Genomic DNA, 22597 nt, shown 5'->3' with positions numbered 1-22597 from the left:
GAACACTTTTGACACTATTTTGGGACCGATACACAGTTCCAATGCACACGTACCTGGATAATAGCTGTGTATGTAAACGGGTGCTATAGCAACTATCAGCTGGAACTGAAGACATCACATGCCTGATAAAGGGGACCTGCGAGGCTCTAAAACGTTGCTCTTGCTGTAACAATGTGATCGCTGAATAAAGCTTTGGACCCACATTGGAGATCCATGGTGTGCTGGTGACATTCTTCTACTTCTTCTCACAAGTGACAGGTGTAAATTTTGTGAGGAGGGAGGGGGGGGGGATTCTAGCCACGCTGTGTGTGTCTATAGACGCACACAGCCTGGCTCAGGATTGAGCCCGCACATCTGCCCTCATAGACAATGGTTTGTTATGGGGGCAAACGGAGAAGAGGAGGAGCGGACAGTGTCGGTGGTGGATCCCAGAAGAGGGGGTTGAGGCGATTCTGTGCAAAAAGCAGATGAGTATTGTTATTTTAAAACAAAACAATGTAACCTTTTCAATCACTTTAAGTAGTGGATGTGTATGAATTATTTTTAGAAAATAAGGATATCATTTAGTGTCACTTTAATGACCCTGTATTCTATGTTTCATGAAAATGTAGCTTACTGCATTTTTCTGCCCTTGAACCACTAATTTTCCCCTTCACTTCTGTTTGTTTTGAATGAGCGGTGCATAGTATACACTCCTCTAAACACCAGTGATGGCTGGTGGTAATTATTTTGGGGGGGTGGCGGCAAACTGTGCACCCACATGCCGCCCCTCCTCTGGTCCGGTCGGTCAGTCGGGTTCAGAGCACTTACTCCATCTATGGCGGACAGCACAGGCGACAGGCATCACAGGCGGCTTCCTCTTCCCCTGCTCTCCTCTGCGGGCATCACGGGAGGCAGGCATAATGGGCGACTTCCCCTTCCCCTGCTTGCGGCTTCCATCTCCTCCTCGGTGGCCAATTGCAACGCTTCTCCTTTTGGCCAATTGGGAAACGACTTCCTGATTGGCCGGGAGGAGATTCAGTGTGAAACTAGCGAATATTCATTCAGTATTGCCACACATACTGGCCCTTTAAAAAAAACAAAAAGAGGTCCTTAAGTGAACTGTGTTCGGACGCCGGACACAGTGCACTTATGGGAAGTGCCACGTCTATGCAATCACAAGATTGCAGACGCGGTGCTTCATTTGTGGGCGTTTATCCCACCTTGCGCCGAAGCGCCGGTTTGATTGACATCTCAGTTTGATGTCACTTCCTGTTTTCTCTCTCCCATTGCGCCCGGGAGAGAGGAAACAGGAAATATGAGAGGAGCGGACCCCTCCATCGCCACTGTGGAAGGAGACACCGCAGGAGAGGACAACACACAGCAAGGTAAGTACCGTTGTACTCCCGCGGAGAACAGCGGGAGGGGGTTTGATGTGACACAGGCAAGGCTGTATTTGGTGGACACAGGCTGCATTTGGTGGACACAGGCTGCATTTGGTGGACACAGGCTGCATTTGGTGGGACACAGGCTGCATTTGGTGGACACAGGCTGTATTTAGTGGACATAGGCTGCATTTGGTGGACACAGGCTGTATTTGGTGGACACAGGCTGCATTTGGTGGGACACAGGCTGTATTTGGTGGACACAGGCTGCATTTGGTGGACACAGGCTGCATTTGGTGGGACACAGGCTGCATTTGGTGGACACAGGCTGTATTTAGTGGACATAGGCTGCATTTGGTGGACACAGGCTGTATTTGGTGGACACAGGCTGCATTTGGTGGGACACAGGCTGCATTTTGTGGGACACAGGCTGCATTTGGTGAGACATGGGCTGCATTTGGTGGACACAGGCTGCATTTGGTGGACACAGGCTGCATTTTGTATGACACAGGCTGCATTTTGTATGACACAGGCTGCATTTTGTGTGACATAAGCTGCATTTTATGGGACACAGACTGCATGTAAGGACAGACTCCGCTGGGGACAACTGATGGCATCTGGTGGCAGGCAACGTGGTTAGTGACTGATTCTGCATTATGGTGAGTTGAATGATTTCATTTTATATTACAATGTAATAATAGAAATAATGCGCTTCAATCACCCTGACACCATAACAACCATGGTGCTGGGATGATTGAAGTGCTAACACCAGGTGTTTGGAATATCTTTATCTGCTGATTGTTAAACTTTCTAGAATACACATATTTCTATTGTTGTGTAGGATCTGGGCCTGCTGTTCCTCCATCCCTCTCTCCCTCTCCCTACATTCCTCGTTCATCTCAGACGCTAACCACACCACCTTAGAGCCACGCCCACTATTTTGCTGAAACCACGCCCATTTTCAAGTGGGAGGGGTCAAAAAGGAAGGGCTGGGTCTGGCACCCCCATCCTAAATCTTCACCAGCTGCCACTGGTGTGTACACAAGTCCGTCGGACAAAAGTTCACACATGCTCAGAGGCAGAAGTGGTCGGTCTTGTAAACTAGCGTAATGGAGAATTAACATTTGTGGCGTGGCAAATTATGAAATCTCCAAATGCAGCGCACAATTCTCTTCTTTTTAATGGGATAATAATGAAGCTGCTTTGCTGGTGAAACTGATGGAGTTATTGCAAATACATTTTCAAAGGCTTCTTTTTTTCAAGTGATATCAAGAATAATAATAATAATAATAGCGCTAAATGAAAAACACAAAAAGAAAAGTGCGAATCAACACTCACCAAACTTCTACTGACACGAAATTAGCAGAAGGAGCCCAAAGGGTGGCGCTAAAGAGCTGAAAAACCACATAGTACGTCTAGTACGTCACTACGTTCGTAATTGTTGGCCAACATTTGTGTGACCGTGTGTATGCAAGACAAGTTGGAGCCAACAACCTTTGAACAAAATTCCACGGTTTTGTTGTCGGAAAGTCCGATCGTGTGTACAGGGCATAACAGAAAGTTAGATCACAGAAGCAAAAAAAAGAAAGGAAATTTGGAGGAGGCTGAGAATAATAGAAGGTACTCTTTGAGTTATGAATACATACTTAAATATAATTTTGTTTCTTTTAAAACAGAGTTTAGTGTCACTTTTAAATTATTCAATTAAACTCATTTAATTACAGATGTAAAAATATACTTTTAGATGTTGAACTCTGGAACACCACAAGGCAACACGGGTTAAAGTCTGATGAATTTTACTTAGGAAGAAAAAAAAAATAATGTATCGCTTCATGTACTGAGAAATATTTATCTTCCGGACAGCAAAATCATTTGCAGGCCTTTTGTAAATGCTAAACAAATATTTTACTGGCGAATTCTAACGCACCACGAAAAAGCATTCGATATAAACAACACGATGTAAAAACTACCTCTGATTGCCTTTCAAAAGCTTCTAATTGGTATCACAGCATCTTTGGGAACATCTGGGCTAATGTGTTCATCTGAAAGACGATCCTTTGGTGTAAGCTATTATAAGCAATGTTATTTAATGTAATATTAATTAGAGCTCATTATAGGAAAATTGACTCTTCGCCGTGTTTGGAGTGTTCCAAATGGCTGGTTTGCAAATCTTACATTCTCTAAATGTGCAGGGCTTTCAAACACACGAGCATCAGACGAAAGAGATCAAACGTTGGTCCAAAATACACATTTTAGCTGCTCGCCACAAATATGCAGTGCGGTTTGGAGCCGCTAGAAACAGTCGTGACCCAGTGGATGGGTGAAAGGTTCGACTCCTCCCATGTGACAGACCTGAGCTTGCCATTAATCACTTCTTCAGTGTGTGCTGGTGGTGTGGATGGAGATGTTGGGGATGGTGCCAGTTGGTATTTTGTATCTACTGTACACCAGACTAATAGCTTTTAGATTACTAGACTGTGGTACACTCTGTTACTTTTAAGCTGCCCATACACTGTTAGTTTGTTTTTTGTGTTCAGCCAGCATGCTCAACGAAAAAAAAAAACCCCTCCATCTAAACGAGGTGGATGGAGGAAATTCCCACGTGTGGACATTGTATTCTGACAGTGGCACTCACAGCTGTCAGAATACACTGATCAGTGGCTGCAGCTGATGGCTGCTCTTTGAGAAAAAAATTCCAACATATCCCTAAGTTGATCAAAGGATTGACTTCTGGTGTGATGGCTGAACACTGAATGAAATTGGGCTGGTCCCTGCTGAATTGGCTGAAATTCAAGCAGTGTATGGCCAGCTTTAGCCTAGGTTCACACTAGTGCTGCTGCACTTTTTGTAGTGCTTTTTTATGTGTGTTTTTGGTGCATTTTCATGCTTTATGTGCTTTGTAGGAGGAGACTGGCTGTTGAACACAAAACCCTGCTAAAAACACACTAAAAATGAATTTTTCAAGTGCTTTTCATGCACATCCATTGAAGTCTATGGGCCAAAAAATACACCATGCTGCACCAAAATAAGCACCTGCACCTATTCGAAAATCGCACTGCACCATGTTGCTTTGATGTAAACGAGCTCCATAGATAATAATATGATTTCCATTGTCATGCATTACAGCATGATGGCATACACAGGAGAAATCACACTCGTGTGAATAAGGCCTTAGACCTGGGGTCTCAAACTGGCGGTCCTCCAGCTGTTGCAAAACTACAGGTTCCATCATGCCTCTGCCTGTGGGAGTCATGAATGTAACTGTCAGCCTTGCAATTCTTCATGGGACTTGTAGTTTTTGCAACAGCAGGAGGGCCACCAGTTTGAGACCCCTGTCTTAGACTATATCCTAAAGCCAAACTTCAGGTACATATTAAAAATAGAAATGAAGTAGATCCAAACCAATCACTAAAATGTTATATAAATTTAAACTCTAGGCAACACTTTTTTCATTTTGGAAAGAATATGAGAGGGTTATTACCTCTGTCATGCATTTAATTGGGGAGATTTCCCTTCACTTTCTGTCCCATAGCCAAAACAAGAAGGGAGGGGGAAATCCCTCTAAAGTAAGGGAATCCTTGGCTGTAACCAGAACTAGTGTTTCCATTTGAAGATTTCTCCTGATTTCTCCAAATTGGGAGTAGGATTTTCTTTCATTTTCACTCTGGGCAATAACAGTTACCGGGACAAATAGAGAGGGCGAATCTCCCTAATACGGACACAGACAGCAATAAAAACCATACAGGTGTTTTAAACACTCTCCACTCTATTAAAAAACAAAAACAAAAAAACCCTTAAATATATAATAATAATTAAATATAATTTTTATAAGTTGTTTTCAATCTTTTTAAATATACAGCTTTCACTAAAATAATACTTAATGATCCAGCCTTGTTTTTGTTCAGTCACTTCCTTTTCTGGGGTGACAACTGTCTCTCAATTGTACTCCTGCATCATCTCCCTGTCACTTGTGCTCCTTGTGGAACCTACAAGAAGCGCTGGCTGAGGCCATACACACATCTGAAGCACAGGGTGGGTTTTGAGCAGTGTTTGGCCCCACAAAATCACTCATCCTTTTGTTTATTATGGTTCCCCACTAGATCTTAGTAAACCATTTAGGATGTCCTATTCCTTAATCAATGTAGTCTGGATATGTAGAAATGTTTTTCTCCCTCTATCCACAAGCTGTGAAATCACCATCTTAGAGATCACTGTTAGGCCACCAGCCTTCTTTTTGGCTTCCTCTCTGCTATCATGTGGCATGTCTTTGGAGCATGGGAGGAAACCAGAGTACACAGGAGAAACCCATGCAAGCAACCCTAAAAACATGCAAACTCCATGAAGGCGATGTTGTGGTTGGGATACAAACTGATTACCCTGGTGCTATAAGGCAGAAGTACTAACCATAAAGCCAGTGCATGAGGTTCAGCTGTATAATATGTTAGAATCCTACTTGAGCTTGAGCTTCTTTAGGTGTTTTTGGAGCATTTTATATGCATGCTTTTACACATGCTCTTTGGCTATTTTCACGCTTGAGTGTTTTGGTTTTAGCCAATGGAAAGCTAGTTACCAGGAGAAGGAGAGGCAGGAAATGATGCTAAAAATGTACGTTTTCAGGTATCTTTTAGATGCTCCTATTTATATCTAAAGGGACCAAAAATGTACAATACAAGCTCCTGTACTTTTTTGAGCCTGGAGTGACAAGCTTCAAGTGACACAATGTTCTGGTGTGAAAGAGCACCATAGGATATAATGGGTATCCTTAGTAGGATTAAAGAACTTCTAGAACCAGTGCTAACATCACACTTTACGTTCAAGACGTTATTTCTGAAGGAACCAAGTTGACTGTCTACCTCTTCTACCATCTTCCTGCACAACAGTATGTTTATTAGTACAGCATAGAAGCTAGTTTATTCCTCTCTAGTGGCCTTGGGACATTGCGATAATGCCATGCCAATATCCTAAGAAACTCTCCCATCAAAGCAGGATCTATACCACACCAAGCTATGCTGACACTTTACATTACACTCTCCAAACATTCGGCCAGATTCCAAAGAAAAATCTTTGGTTGTTAGTGAAATGCGCTGTAGCCCCTCCATGGAACCAGTTCAAGCAAAATGAAGTTTTTGCTTATGAATATTGTTTGTAAACATGACAATCAATGTCATTTAAGCATCTAACTGCTTACTTAAGTTTCAATTGGGATTTATTTCATTTACGCTTCAAAAGCGAATCACATGTTCTCTCTGTTATACAAAATATAGCATACATATAAGTTAATTGTTGTTGTTTTACATTGCAATATGTTTTCTATTTAAAGTTCACTTGGAAAAAAACAAAAGTTTTAGTCTAATGAAGTAATAGGTTATTATGAGCTTTGGTTGCATGGAAATGTTTTATGGAAGAGAGAGAGGGGGAAAAAAGTATGTTTAAATCAAAAACAGCTTTGAGATTTTAAGTTGCATTAAAACATCATTAAAAAAGTTAAATAACAACATTATACAGTAACAAGATAGTCAACTCATATCTAGAGGCGCAAATAAATTAGCATGCCAAACAGCTAAATATATACAGTTAAAATGCATATAAAAAAATGTTTTGTTTGTAATTCTGGGCAGCCGATCTTCTGATTTACAATTGTTTTAACACTGCACAGCCAGGAATATCTCTATACTACCAACTGCATTCTGGATCACCTTTTTGCTCACTAGATAAAGCCGATGATGCTGAATTATTCTCCAATGAACAACCTAGGGGTGACATGTTGACATAAAAAATAACTGCCGAACTAAGAAATAAGCATGATACCTACCTGGCTGAACAGTGGGGTAGGGGTGTGTATATCATTAAATTATTTGTAGAGAATTATAAATCCTATGGCAAAAGCTGTAACTATATATACTTTTTTTCAACTGTGTATTCAGTTGTTTGTCTGGAGTTCTGCTTTAACCGCCTCAGCTCCAAAAAGTTTTACCCCTTCAAAACCAGGGCATTTTTTTGCTATTCAGAACTGCACTACTTTAATTGGAAATTGCATGGTCATGCAATACTGTACACAAATTTAATTTTTATTAGTTTTTTCACACAAATAGAGCTTTCTTTTGGTGGTATTTCATCACCACTGGGTGTTTTTTTTTTATTTTTGTGATACAAAGACCGAATATTTAAAAAAAACCCCCAATATTTCCTACTTTCTGTTATACAAACATATCAAACAAATCAAATTTTGTCATAAATTTTGGCTAAAATGTATTCTGCTACATGTGGTAAAAAAAAAAATCCTAATAAGTGTATAATAATTTGTTTGTGTGAAAGTTATAGCGACTACAAACTATGGGATACATATTTGAAAGTTGATTAATGCTGCTGTACTGACAGCCTATTTCATTTCTTGAGAAATGCTAGGACAATACAAATTCCCCCCAAATTACCACTTTTTGGAAAGTAGAGGCATGGCGAGTTTTTTGAGGTTGTTATTTTTGTCACAATTTTTTTGAAAATTAAGAAATTAAATAAAATTTGTATTTTTGTCCAATTTTGGTGAGCCTGTGCAAATGGTAGCCTCAGTTTCCTGTTCTTAGCTGACAGGAGTGGCACCCGGTGTGGTCTTATATGGCTGTAGTCCATCTGCTTCAAGGTTCAATGTGTTGTGTGTTCAGAGATGGTATTCTGCCTACCTTGGTTGTAATGAGTGGTTATTTGAGTTACTGTTGCCTTTCTTTCATCTCGAACCAGTCTGCCCATTCTCCACTGACATCAACAAGGCATTTTCTTCCACACAACTGCCGCTCACTGGATATTTTCTCTTTTCCGGACCATTCTCTGTAAACCCCAGAGATGGTTGTTTATGAAAATCTCAGTCACTAAATCCCAATTACTTAAAAACCAAGTCACTTAAATCCCCTTTCTTACCCATTCTGATGCTCGGTTTGAACTTTAGCAAGCTGCCTTTGCAACATTTAGATGTCTAAATGCATTGAGTTGCTGCCATGTGATTGGCTGATTAGCAATTTGTGTTATCAAGCAATTGAACAGGTGTATCTAATAAAGTGGCCGGTGAGTGCATATTGTATGCCATCTGTCTATTGAGCTGTTTTCAGGGAATTCAGCTTTAAATGGCAACGAATGGCTTTGGCTAAAAGTTTTTTCTATGTTGGCTATTGTGAGATATTGCTTGTCTGTCTTACTGTTTCACTTCAGTTGAGACCACAGCAACAGAATGGCAAATAGAAGGGTTCTTTCTTTATATGTAAACTCCAAAATGAAATAAACTCAAAGAATTTCAAAGTACTATTACCTAACACTGGCACTGTTTAGACTCTGCTTGGGTAGAAATAAAATGTGTTTGCCTTGGCATGTGTCAAGTAAAGCTGTAGAAGGCAGCCAAGCACACAATTCCACCTTTGTCCATGGAGAAATGATTAGCCATCGAGGCCATGAGTGGCCACAAGGCAGGGTCTCAGGGATTAGGTAGCACTTTGTATGCAACAGTCATTAGAGCACGTAATGAATATCCTGAATAAAGAAAGAATGGTTTGTATTATAATGATCAGTCACAGCAGTGAATTATAGGCTAGAGTAAATAACATTTTGATTAATATATCTTACATTTTAATGCTAACTTTTTTTTATAGAATGTAGCAATGGGATCTAAATACCACATGATTAGAGAAGAGTGCACGTAGGGTGGTTTGAGACAATTGGCGAAATGCAATTTTTAGATTCTCCTGATTATTCAAATACTGTAAAATTTTCTATAGGACCGAATCCTGGGGCTTTTGATGCAATTAGCCTACTTATATTAAAACTGAGTGCCGGGTACACCATAAGTGCATATATGTAGCATGGTGGAACATGAGTCCCACACAAGATAGGGTAGTTGGTGGATAGATCCTCAAGGTGGATACAAATGAAACTGAACACTTTACCCAAAACTGAAGGTAAGATATGCAGACTAGTTGCTATACCTAGTGGTTTCCAGTGGCAACAAACTTGAACATTAATGACGGCAACACAATTTACTAATTAAATAAGTCCTAGAATACACTGTATCTGATCTGTAAGGTCCAGTAGAGTCTTTCAAGTGTGATAGGCCAATGACCACACAAAAATCTTGAGAGTCTAGAATTTGTAATCATTCAACTGATGACAGCATGACAAAGAACACCCAGTGCGTTTGGTGATCCAAAACACTCCCTCTTCGTTAAAGCTTGAGATCAAATCAGAAATTAAATTGACTCCAGCTTTGTTATGTTTGATCTGTATGGATTAGGCACCAAGGATCAAAGGAGGTGTGCCAGGTTTGATCTCAAGCCTTGATAAAGGGGGGAATGTTTTCACCCCTGAAACATATTGGCCGGGCATTGTTTTTATCTCATCAGTTGAATGGTTAAATATTCTGTAATCTCAAGATTTTGGTGTGGCACTCTCACTAAGCTATTACACAAAGCCACCCACATTTGATCATTTGTAGAGTCTTTCAGACACAGCTAAATGGCCTTGCCACCAGGCTCTAACAAACCCACCTAAAGCGTATCTCCACTCTTGCTGTCGAATTTGAGGGAACCCCACTATATGTTTGTTATGTATTCCCATTCACACAACATGCCTGCATTTTAAAAAATATTTCTTACCTTTTAGAGGTTATTCAGGAGAAGGTGTAATGAGTGACTGAGAGGTTATTTTAACAATGTTCAAAAGCCAGTGACTGTCGTCAGTCTGACCTCATTGACATAAAATGCAAGAAGCCCAGCCTCTACACCGTTAACCCTTTTTATTTTTTACAACAGACAGTGTTCAAATCTAGTTACAATTGAGAATGAGGTTCTGCTCTGTACAGACAAAATTAACTGTGGCAAACACAGCTGCCCAGCCCCCTCATAAACAAAGAGAACTAGTAGAAGTTATCCTTCCTGGAGGATGCAAAATATACCATCTAAAAAAGTAAGCTGCACCTTTTTTATTAAGTAGTTGTTAATGCAATTTGGCCGCAGAAGTGGAAATACTTTGTAACCACATCCCGCCCAGCCTATAGCAAAATGACAGCCGGGCAGTGGTTTCATTGTTTTGACTGGACACCACATGATGTCCTTTAGAACATGCCACTTGTGCGCACCCCAGGGGCCGCGTAGCACAGCAATCGGTAGTGCGGTGTTTCACTCGGACACACCGCATCTCCGATCATGGTAAAGAGCCTATGACGTAGGCTCTTTACCATGTGATCAGCTGTGTTCAATCACAACTGATCACAGTCTAAATAGGAAGTGATGGTTATCGGCATTCCTCTACTCATGATTGGAGGAGAGACGATCAGGGGCTTTCCTGACAGGGAGAATCTGCCCTGACAATCAGTGCAATGATTATCGGTGCAGCCCCATCAGTGATGCATGCCAGTGCCCACCAGTGATGCCCACCAGTGCCCATCAGTGCTGCTTTTCAGTGCCCATCAGTGATGCCTGTTAGTCCCTCCTTATCAGTGCCACTTATCAGTGCCACCTATCAGTGCCCATCATTGCCACCCATCAGTGCCACCTATCAGTGCACATCGGTACCGCCTAGTAGTGCCTTTTTTAGCTGCCTATCAGTGCCCATAAAGGTTGCCCATGAGTGCCTATCAGTGCCTCCTATCAGTGCCACCTATTAGTGCTAACAATCAGTGCCCATTAGTGTTGCACATCAGTGCTGCCTATCAGTGCCCATCAGTGCTGCATATCAGTGCCGCCTATCAGTGCCCATCAGTGCTGCATATTAGTGCCTCCTCATCAGTGCCACCTCATCAGTGCCGTCTCATCAGAGCCTGTCAGTGCAGCCTCATCAGTGCACATCAGTGAAGGAGAAAAATTACTTATTTACAAAATTTTATAATAGAAACAAAGAAAACCTTTTTTTTTCCAGCATTTTTTCATTTGTTTAGCAAAAAATTGTTGGGATTAAATACCACCAAAGGAAAGCTCTATCTGTCTCAAAAAAATTATAAAAAATGAGTATGGGTACAGGATTACATGACCACGCAAATGTTAATCAAAGTGTGACAGCGCTGAAAGCTGAAAATCGGCCTGGGCAGGAAGGGGGTGAACGTGCCCTGTATTGAAGTGGTTAAGGCTGTATCAGTCACAGTTTACCATACCCACAAGTTGCTGTATTCTTACGAATACAGAAGAAGGCCAAGATCCTAGAAAAAACACTCTAGCAACTTCAGCCCTGATAAGAATTGTTTCAGTCTGCACTCCACTGTTACTCTTCCTTGTCACATTGGGGGGAGATTTACTGAAACTGGAGCATTCCGAATTTGGTGCAGCTGTGCATGGTAGCCAATCAACTTCTAACTTCAGCTTGTTCAAGTAAGCTTTGACAATAAAACCTGAAAGCTGATTGGTTTCTATGCACAGCTGCACCATGTTTTGTACTCTCTAGTTTAAGTAAATCAACCCCACTGGGACACTTTGTTATCGCTAGGAGGCCCTCTCAATAAATGCCTGATGTTCCTAGGCTTTGGTTCAGCCCTAGACATGTATCATCTCTACGCAGAACAGAAGTAGGGCCAAAAATGTCTCTAGTATTGGATTTTCAAAAAAGTCCAGCAAAGGCTCCTTCTTTAAGGTATTAGTGCTTTCTCATTTACTGTACTATTGCCATTTCTTACAGTCCACCACCCACAGGCCCCATTTTGCTCCCTGTCTCCATTCTTTTTTAAGTTGCAGGACTTTTTTAATGAAAATAGCTTAAATTAAACCTACAGTAACTAATTTCCCAATGTATTCTACCTATCAAAGTTTTGTGATTCACGGCTCTTGACAGCAGCACAGCCAGAGCCTTGACCTCTTCTATGTTGTACAACAGCAGTAAAGGTTGTACAAACTCTGCTACGGAGCAACCCCTAAAAATAAAGGAGTATCAGCACACCATGGAAGTCATACTTTTGCTCTCTTTCTGACAGCACATGAGCATAAAGCCATGCCTAACTGACTCCTATTGCCAACTTCCCTCCCTCAGTCATAATGCTGCTGTGTCGGAGATTACAGGAGGTTCATATTAACACAATTTCAAGTACTTACACTAGTTGTATGTTTCATTAATACATAACTGCATTAATTGGAAGCTTTAAATTGATGACCCTATTTACATAATGAATCATCAAGATAAGTGGTAGCCCTGTGATGTGGGCTGTATTGTGGTTTCAGCACAGCTGAATTCCTGAATTTTTCACTTCTTTGAATTCAACAAGGAAACACACTTTTTTTTGGACCTCTAGGGACTCAAAATACTGAAAATACTGAATCAGTTTTACCAAATTGAATGTTGCAATTTTCTTGTCACGTCCTATTGCCATCTCCTTTCATTGCATCGGAAACCTTTTCTCTGGATCTTAACGCTATAAATATGTCTAACGGGTTCAATAAATGTCTCCCAAACCAAACGAGGAAATTAATTTTTAGGAAGGACATTTTATTTAGCACTGTGTGCTTTGGCAGTGAGCTCAAATACTCAAAAATAAATCAGGAAGTCATTTTAGCAAACTATTAACGTAGACTATGAAATCATTTTCAAGTGCGGTTTTTACATCATTAAAGCACGCTGGAGCTTATACTATGCAGTCAGAAACAGTGCTATACTAATAACACACTTTTAAGGAGTTTTCCATTCAATTCAGGTGTGAAATTAATGCGTTCGTGAATTCTGTATCAGTTGCTTGCAGTAAATTACCACTCATAAATTAATCCATATAACATCACCATGACATGTTGTCACAGAGTGAAATGCCATTCCTTTTAATTTTGCCTCTCTCGTGAATCATTAGCTGATAAACGTCACTGGGGAAGATGGAGGGACTGCTTTGTACAGGCTCCAAGGCTCTGCTTTGAGCAATCTAGTTATTACACAGACTGACATTAAACTTCTGTCTAAATCTGAATTGCAGCTCAAGGACTTCAAAGCAAAAGCTTTGGTAGAGTTTTCAAAGTCTCACACGTGTTCTGTCTTTAGGAAACATTACTTTTAGCTCATAAAACACAGTTTTTGCACGTTTTAGGGCACTTGACAGAGTTTTTTTTCTAGATTTAATTATCTGTTTTGCATATAGTTAAAACAGCAGAGTTTGTGTCTAAAAATTAACCCAATATACAGTGCCTTGAAAAAGTATTCATACCCCTTGAAATTTTCCACATTTTGTCATGTTACAACCCAACGTGTAAATGTATTTTATTGGGATTTTATGTGATAGACCAACACAAAGTGGCACATAATTGTGAAGCGGAAAGAAAATGATAAATGGTTTTCAAATTTTTTTACAAATAAATATGTGAAAAGTGTGGCGTGCATTTGTATTCAGCCCCCCTGAGTCAATACTTTGTAGAAACACCTTTCACTGCAATTACAGCTGCAAGTCTTTTTGGGGATATCTCTACCAGCTTTGCACATCTAGAGAGTGAACTTTTTGCCCATTCTTCTTTGCAAAATAGCTCAAGCTCTGTCAGATTGAATGGAGAGCGTCTGTCAACAGCAATTTTCAAGTCTTTCCACAGATTCTCAATTGGATTTAAGTCTGGACTTTGACTCTGCCATTCTAACACATGAATGTGCTTTGATCTAAACCATTCCATTGTAGCTCTGGCTGTATGTTTAGGGTCATTGTCCTGCTGAAAAGTGAACCTCCGCCCCAGTCTCAAGTCTTTTGCCGACTCTAACAGGTTTTCTTCTAAGATTGCCCTGTATTTGGCTCCATCCATCTTCCCATCAACACTGACCAGCTTCCCTGTCCCTACTGAAGAAAAGCATCCCCACAACACGATGCTGCCACCACCATGTTACACGGTGGGGATTGTGTGTTCAGGGTAATGTGCAGTGTTAGTTTTCCACCACACAGCGTTCTACTTTTAAGCCAAAAAGTTCAATCTGGTCTCATCTGACCGGAGCACTTTCTTCTGCATGTTTGCTGTGTCCCCCACATGGCTTCTCGCAAACTGAAAACGGGACTTCTTATTGCTTTCTTTCAACAATGGCTTTCTTCCTGCCACTCTTCGAAAAAGATTTGTGGAGTACACGATTAATAGGTGTTCTGTGGACAGATTCTTGTATCTCTGCAGCTCCTCCAGAGTTACCATGGGCCTCTTGGCTGCTTCTCTGATTAATGCTCTCCTTGCCCGGCCTGTCAGTTTAGGTGGACGGCCATGTCTTGGTAGGTTTGCAGTTGTGCCATTCTATTTCCATTTTCGGATGATGGATTGGACAGTGCTCCATGAGATGTTCAAAGCTTGGGATAATGTTTTAAAATCTAACCCTACTTTAAACTACTCTGCAACTTTATCCCTGACCTGTCTGGTGTATTCCTTGGCCTTCATGATGCTCTTTGTTCACTAAGGCTCTCTAACAAACCTCTGAGGACTTCACAGAACAGCTGTGTTTATACTGAGATTAAATTACACACAGTTAGACTCTATTTACTAATTAGGTGACTTCTGAAGGCAATTGGTTCCACTAGATTGTAGTCAGGGGTATCAGAGTGGGCTGAATACAAATGCATGCCACACTTTTCAGATATTTATTTGTAAAAAAATTTGAAAACCATTTATAATTTTCCTTCCATTTCACAATTATGTGCACTTTGTGTTGGTCTATTACATAAAATCCCCAAAAAAATAAATTTACGTTTTTGGTTGTAACATGACAAAATGTGGAAAATGTTAAGGCGTATGAATACTTTTTCAAGGCACTGTATACTTATCTCAAATTGTAATTTAATTTATTTTTTGGCCTGTCACATCTATGTGTTTTAACATACACCAATGCATGTACACAGGTTAGCCAATGTTTTGTGATGTTCATGTTTGTGCGTTACTTTGACAAGCACCAAGGCTTGATATAGAGCCTATAGATGACGATGGCAATATGGGAAAATGCATGATTGATTATAATGCTGGTAAAAATACATGAAATGTGTAGAAAGGTGTGAAATCAGCACTAAAGCATACAGGGAAAGGTGACAAGGTCTCCAGATTGGGTAGCCAACAAACCCCATGGACTCACCTTACATGCACTTCTTGCAGCTCTTTGCTTCACTGCAGTCAGAGCTGAAATCAGCTGCTAGATGTGGGTGCCTTTACATAGAACCAGGTTACATGATTCTCTATGCCCAAAAGTGCTGGTTGTGGAAGAGCAAGGAGCTTCAAGGAAGGACAGATAAAATAGGTAAAATGGGTTTAGGGGATTCTCTTTGCAGAGACACTGTCACTTTGCCCTGGAATTGCCTCCCCCCCCCCTCTCTGCCAAAACTGCCAACACCATATAAAATAAATCACTAATGAAACTGAGGCAAGTTCCTGACTAAACATGTGAACATAAAAAAAAACATGTGAGACAGCTATTTTGTGCTATAGCCAAGTGTTTCTGGGAGAAATTGCTTTTCAGTTCCACGTGGCATAGTCAAGGACTACCAATATGTATTTGTGCCCCCTAGCCAGATCCATAGCAGCCCTCTCAAATGGGACCTCAATTATGAGCCAAGGTACCAGCAGACTTTGAAAACATGCTTTACAAATGCCAGGCAAAAAAAAGAGGGGCATGCTTAAAGTGAGTGTAAATGATTACCTTGTAAAACAACCCATTCTTTTTTAAAAGTGATCACATTCCCTCTGTTCTCAGCTGCGGGAGGAGAACCAGTGGCACACTGAGCTTTGCTTTCCAAAGGCTGTGCGGGGGGGGTGTTAGTGTGTGTCAGGACAAGACTGATCATTGGAGGAGAGCAGGCTGAGCTCCCAGCATAGATAAAGAACTCACCACGGTGTGTTCTCCCACTTAGTGTGGTCAGTTTTTAATAGGAAAGCAGAGGGACTGGAATGGAAGGAACACCAGGGATTTCACAGAAAGGAAGCAATCCAAAGAGAACAGGATACTTTTTCATAAGTACATGGTACAGCGGGCACATATCAGGAATATGAAATGTTGGGTTTACATATTTTTTGACTGGTATTGTCAGCGGTAAACTGTGTATGAAACAGGGACACCCAGGAAGCAGGTTTGTCTTGCACTTTTATCCAGTAAGCCAACAAACATAAGGCAAAACTAAAGGGAAAATGTTTCCTTTCGTTTTGGACTGAGTGGTGAGTGATTGGCATTCTACTGTAACCCTGTTAGGAAGATTCACTCTCTCTCTCTCTCTCTCTCTCTCTCTCTCGCTCTCTCTCTCTCTCTCTCTGTCATGTTTACTGTTATCGTCAAAGTGAAAGTATAAGAAAATCCCACATTTTGGGCTGTCTTCAGAATAGTAATAGAGGGAAAATCTTACTATAGGGTCACTCATTCTAGTGACCTTGGGGATTTACTCTCACCATTTGTTTTGGCTAAGGGACAGGAAGTAAAGGGAAATCTCCCAAATGGGATATAGATGCCAAAAAAAAAAAAAAATGACAGGGGATACAATCCTCCTTACGCTATCCAAAATGAAAAGAAAATATTTTGCATTTAGTTCTACTTTATTGCAGGAGGACTTTGTCCAGCAAGCCCAGAGCATAAGCAAATAAAACATCTGCTCATCTGAGTCACTAACGAAACTCAGGTCAGTTCATGACTAACAGGGTGCTCCCTATTGGTTTTCCCAAAACATCAGGCAACACCTTTGGCTTTTTAGAATTTGGTCAGCATTCAGATTTTCACTCAACAGCAGGTTCCCACAGCAGAGAGAGACAGAGAGAGGCCCAAGCATCAGTCAGCTCACATATATAAAAGACACACGGACAGCTGAGATTAATAATGAGCTCTGGCTTCCAGGTAAGACATGGACCCAGGAATGAAGGCTTTCTGCCCACCCAAAAGCTTTATAAAGCCCCAGGACTGATAACAGAACTTAAAGTGTTTGTAAAGGTGTTTTTTTTTTTTTTTTAAAATAACAAACATGTTATACTTACCTTCACTGTGCAGCTCGTTCTGCACAGAGTGGCCCCGAACCTCGTCTTCTGGGGTCCCTCGGCGGCTGTTTCAGCTCCTCCCCGCAAGCATTCACCACCTTAATGCGAGCTCCCTCGCACGGTGGTGAGTGCTTGCGGGCGCGCTCCCGTGATACAGCCGGCGGCTATAGCCGCTCGCTGTATCACTCGGCCCCGCCCCCCGGCGCGCCGCGTCATCGGATGTGATTGACAGCAGCGCGAGCCAATGGCTGCGCTGCTTTCAATCCATCCACTGCAGCCAATCAGCGGCCAGGGTGAGCGGAGGAACAGATGTCGGGAACGCGAAGCTGACTTTCGAGGCGTCAGGTAAGTAAAACGGGGGGGCTGGGGGCGGCGGTTCTGTCAGAAGTTTTTTCACCTTAATGCATAGAATGCATTAAGGTGAAAAAATTTTTACCTTTACAACCCCTTTAAACTAAGATTCTGAGAAAACAAAAAGTTTGTTCTCTTCACATCAGTCCTTTACACATCAGTAATAAATCCTGAGACCACTCACTACGTGCATGTGAGAAACCAAGGTGTCACATACACGATTCCTGCTAGCCAGTGTCTCACAAAAAACAAATATATATAAATGTGACAGACCCAACCAGGACAGGGGCTTTTGGAGGGGAATAGGGGCTAGCCTTCTACCCACTAATTATGGCCCATGGAGGAGACTTGGAATTTTGTCTGCTTCTCCTGGTCAGAGCATGGAAAAGAGCTCAGTTCGGCCTCTGATCCAATGGAGAGAGCAGATCATTCTCTAATGATGGACAACAACATGATGAATGCTGAGAGCGAGACTTGGATTCATTCTCTGAATAAAGACAATAAAGTTTTCCTTCTGGAGTGAATGGAAAGGTAAATAGTCATAAAAAATATGGTGGCCCTCCTGCAGACTGGGTTGGAGATGCTCGTTCACTTGGAACAGAAATATTTATCAACAATCTCATTTAAGAAATCTATGAAGATAAGTGTATTTCACGTTTTCAGACTGCTGGAAGCAGTGGCGGTTGGTGGGGATTGCCTTTGGGGGAGCTGCAAACAAGCACCCCCCCTCCAGGCGGCACTGGCAGCACCCCCCGGGGCCCGCGGCACAGGACTGACAGACATCCATCCCCCTGGTCCGCGGCGCGGGACTGAAAGACATCCAGCCCAGCACTCCTCACTCCTCGACTGACAGACATCACCCCCTGCCAGCCTACCCGATCTAGGGCTGGGCCGCCCTCTCCTCCTCTCCACCGATGTGAGCAGCGGCTCCGGTGTCCGCTCCTCCCGAGGCCTCTTCCGTCTCCTTTCTGTTCCTCTAAAGCTAGGCATCCAATAGGATCATCTCACGACCTGCCTCCTGATTGGCGAGGAGGAACTTTAGTGTGAAAATAGCGAAAATTAATTCGCTATTGTCACCCTATTTTGAAGCCTATTAGAGCCTCAGGCTCTAATCAGGTGCTTCAAAATACACACTCCCACCTATCCCTGCAATTGTAATTCATGCGCCTGGCATCCTGAAAGGGGGCGGCGGCTGCAGGGATGGGGGGGTCACCCATGTGCCCACAATGCATGGGCCGCCACTGGCTGGAAGATTGTATGAGTTTTGTCTTATTATGACTTCTTTAGTGGACAGATTGCACAGTGAAAGCTAAACACCCGAAAGACAGCATATGTAATGTACTTTGTGTATCCAGAGTGGGTTTGTTTCTGACTGTCTGGGGTGGGCCTGACTAATCAAAGCATTGTCTGGGTGCCTGGCTGTTGATTAGCTTACAGTTAATTAGATCACAGTTTATTTAGGTTACTGTTAGTGTATAATATGGTATAATTATATGTATAATTGTGTATATGGTTATCATTCACTTATCATTACTAACTGTTATTGCTGCAAGCATTATTGCAACCTAGTCTTGGCTGTAGCCAGGACTTGGCTGACTAATCCTTCATTTAAATCTCTCTTATTGAATAGGTAAAAATCAGAGAGAGTTGAACCTACTTGCTTTCTGTCCATGTGTCATTTAAAGGTATACACAACATGTCTGAACCTAGAGTGTCAGAGGGGCTAGAGAGTTCATAGGGTCATGGCTGCACAGGAGAACATGCATTACCAAGCAACCCCCTAGGGGGCAGTGCTACAATAGACTGGTTAGGACAGCACATGATCCTCCAGGTGCAAAGCAGATAACAAAGATCACCCAATCTTCAATATAGAAACAAAAAGAGTCAAATCTATGGCAGCTTGTATATTAATTAACAAGGTTACAAACTCATCAAGATGACACTTTTGAACCCGTGAAGGATCCTAATAAACTACACTTCAGATTTACCATAGACTGGCTTGCATACACTAGACTATCGTCCAATGTTATCAACATATAGCTCCTACTATAGCAAATTGGTGAGTACATTAACCTTAATGGCATTTTTAATAGTTCTTAATGTTCACATTTTAGTACGGTAGTCGCAAGATGGCAAAGGAATTAAATAGCCATTCACCCTGGCTAAAGATCAATAAACAAGTTATTTACTTTAATAGTTTCCTCTCCATGCCACAGAATGCATCGTCTATTTTGAGTACAAAGCAGACTGGTAATTCCACTATTTTAAGGCCCTCCCATCCCAGATCAAACCAGCACTGTGAATAAGTGCCTGTTAACACGTATCTCTGTTTGTTCAGCTTTGCAATGGTCCAGGCTGTGAAATGTCTTTCAAACTCAGTCTATTCCCTTAATTACGACATCCTAAATGAGCAAATAACTTGAACCGTTCATTTTCCCAGTCCACCTCTTATTCAGAAATTACATTCTTTGAACATATAAACACTTCTAAATAATCTATGCTTAATGTACTTGTTGAAGGTAATGTATTGATTTTTAATCTCTGGGTCTTTGGAACATCTGTTTTATGTTTAATGATATACGGTAATCTTTGATCGTTGCTATTTTTAAGTTACAATCGGCAACTAGAAATGTCCATGGGTCATCAATCTGTGACTGGCTTAAGGATCTCTCCATTTGTTATGTAGGAGAGGGGTTTATAGGTTATTTTAACTAATTTTTTATATGATATTTAATAACGTACCTGCATTTCCAACCTTTTCAAATAAATGTGGTTTCCAAGGATGATGACAAAATGGAATTATTAAAAAATCTGATATCACTTCCCAACTGTCCTGAATTTGCTGCCAAGAATTAAAGGTGGTGGAGATTAGAAAAGTGGGAGTGTTTTTTCCCCAAGCATGGTCATATTAGGAGTTGATTTGGAACACAAGGTGCCCAGAGTGTTGTATCAAAGCTTATCAAAGTCACATTGATACAAATTGTTGCATAAAGGAGCTATATTGTCCATATACTAGACTGGTTTTCAGTTAAAATAGATTTCAATGCTAAATGAATGACATTTAATTTACTGAAGCACCATGGATAAACATTAGCCTTTAAAAAATACTTGTTTTCATATTTTTTATCCTTTGCTGCATCTCTTTGCAGTCACTTAATATCTACTTGCATGCCATTGGAGAGATAGCTGTATATCATTTCTCAGGGATGGGGTACCTGATGGTGACAACAGTGAACAATTCCCGCGTAATGTGTGTTGACATGGTCATCTGTTAAAGTGATAATAAACCAAATTATTAAAATCTCATATACGGTTTGGAAAATAATAATTTGATCTCCTGCAGATTTTGTAAGTTTCCCCACTTTCAAAGTAATGAAGGCTCTATAATTTTTTTTATCATAGATGTATTTTAAATAATAGAGACAGAGCATCACATCAACCAAAAATCCAGAAAAAAATCACATGATACAAATGTTATAAATTGAGTTGCAGTTCAGTGAGTAAAATAAGTATTTGATCCCCAAGCAAAACATGACTTAGTACTTAGTGGAGAAACCCTTGTTGGAAAGCACAGAGGTAAGATGTTTCTTGTAGTTGGCGATCAGGTTTACACACATCTCAGGTGGGATTTTGGTCCACTCTTCTTTACAGATCTTCTCCAAATCTTTAAAGTGGATGTAAACACAATGTCATCCTTTCTAAACTACTGCCATAGGGGTTATCTATAAGGATATACATGACTCCTGCATGTATCTTTACCTGTCAAATGTCTCCCCTCTGTCTGTTATGAGACCCGAAAAACTGCATATTCTGTGGGTGGGTCTGTTGTCTGGAGCTCGGTGGGTGGAGTCGGGATGTCAGTAGACTCCCCGCCCACCTCTACACTCCTCTTGTCAATATGCATTTCTCCTGTGTATTTCTTACACTGAACTTCTGCTATGATCTCTAACATCCAGTGAAAAGACAGGAAAGTAACCACATGACTTCAGCATGCCAAATCATGCTGAGGTGTGGAACAGACAATCCTGGCAGAGCTTCTGAAGAAAGGAGTGGGGGTGGGAATTCAAAAATAATGCCTGTGTCTTAGGCTGTCACTCACAGCAAGGGGGAGGATTTGACAAAGTTTTTCTCAATTTGTCAAGATTTTTCTCACTGAACAATAAAAGAGGATTGCTCAGAGATGGATTAACTCTGTGTGGCAAGACTGGGCTCAAATGATAGGAAATCTTATACTCTACAGTATGATAAAAAATAAAAAAAAATTCGGGTTTACATCCACTTTAAGGTTTCTTGGCTGTTTCTTGGCAACTCAAAGTTTCAGCTTCCTCCATAAATTTTCTATAGGATTAAGGTCTGGAGACTAAGCCACTCCATGACCTTAATGTGCTTCTTCTTAAACCACTCCTTTGCTGCCCTAGCGGTATGTTTTGGGTCATTGTCATGCTGGAAGACCCATCCATGACCCATTGTCAGTGTTCTGGCTGAGGGAAGAAGGTTCTCATCCAAGATTTTACAATACATGGCCCCGTCCATTGGCCCCTCAATGCGGCAAAGTGGATCTGTACCTTTAGCAGAGAAACAGCCCCAAAACATTATGTTTCCATCTCTGTGCTTGACTGTAGGGATGGGGATCTTAGGGTCATAGTCAGCATTTTTCCTCCTCCAAGCACGGCAGGGAAGGGGTTAACACTAGGGGGCGATCAAGGGGTTAACTGTGTTCCCTGTGTGTGTCTTTAACCGTAGAGGGAGGGGACTGACCTAGAGGAAATGACAGATTGTGGTTCCTAGCTATTAGGAACTCACAATCTGTCACTCCTCACAGAACAGAACATGGATTTGTGTGTTTACACGAACGCGTCCCTGTATTGCCTCTCATGCCCACGATTGCTCATGGCCGGCGGTCATCAGCACCCCCGCAGCGCGCGCACGTGCTATCCCGATCCCGCAAGCCAACGTATAGCTACGACGGCTCGCGGGATCTTG

This window comes from Aquarana catesbeiana, linkage group LG07 (genome assembly GCF_042186555.1).
Source record: "Aquarana catesbeiana isolate 2022-GZ linkage group LG07, ASM4218655v1, whole genome shotgun sequence".
In the NCBI taxonomy this organism is placed as follows: Eukaryota; Metazoa; Chordata; class Amphibia; order Anura; family Ranidae; genus Aquarana; species Aquarana catesbeiana.
This window is presented reverse-complemented; position numbering follows the sequence as displayed.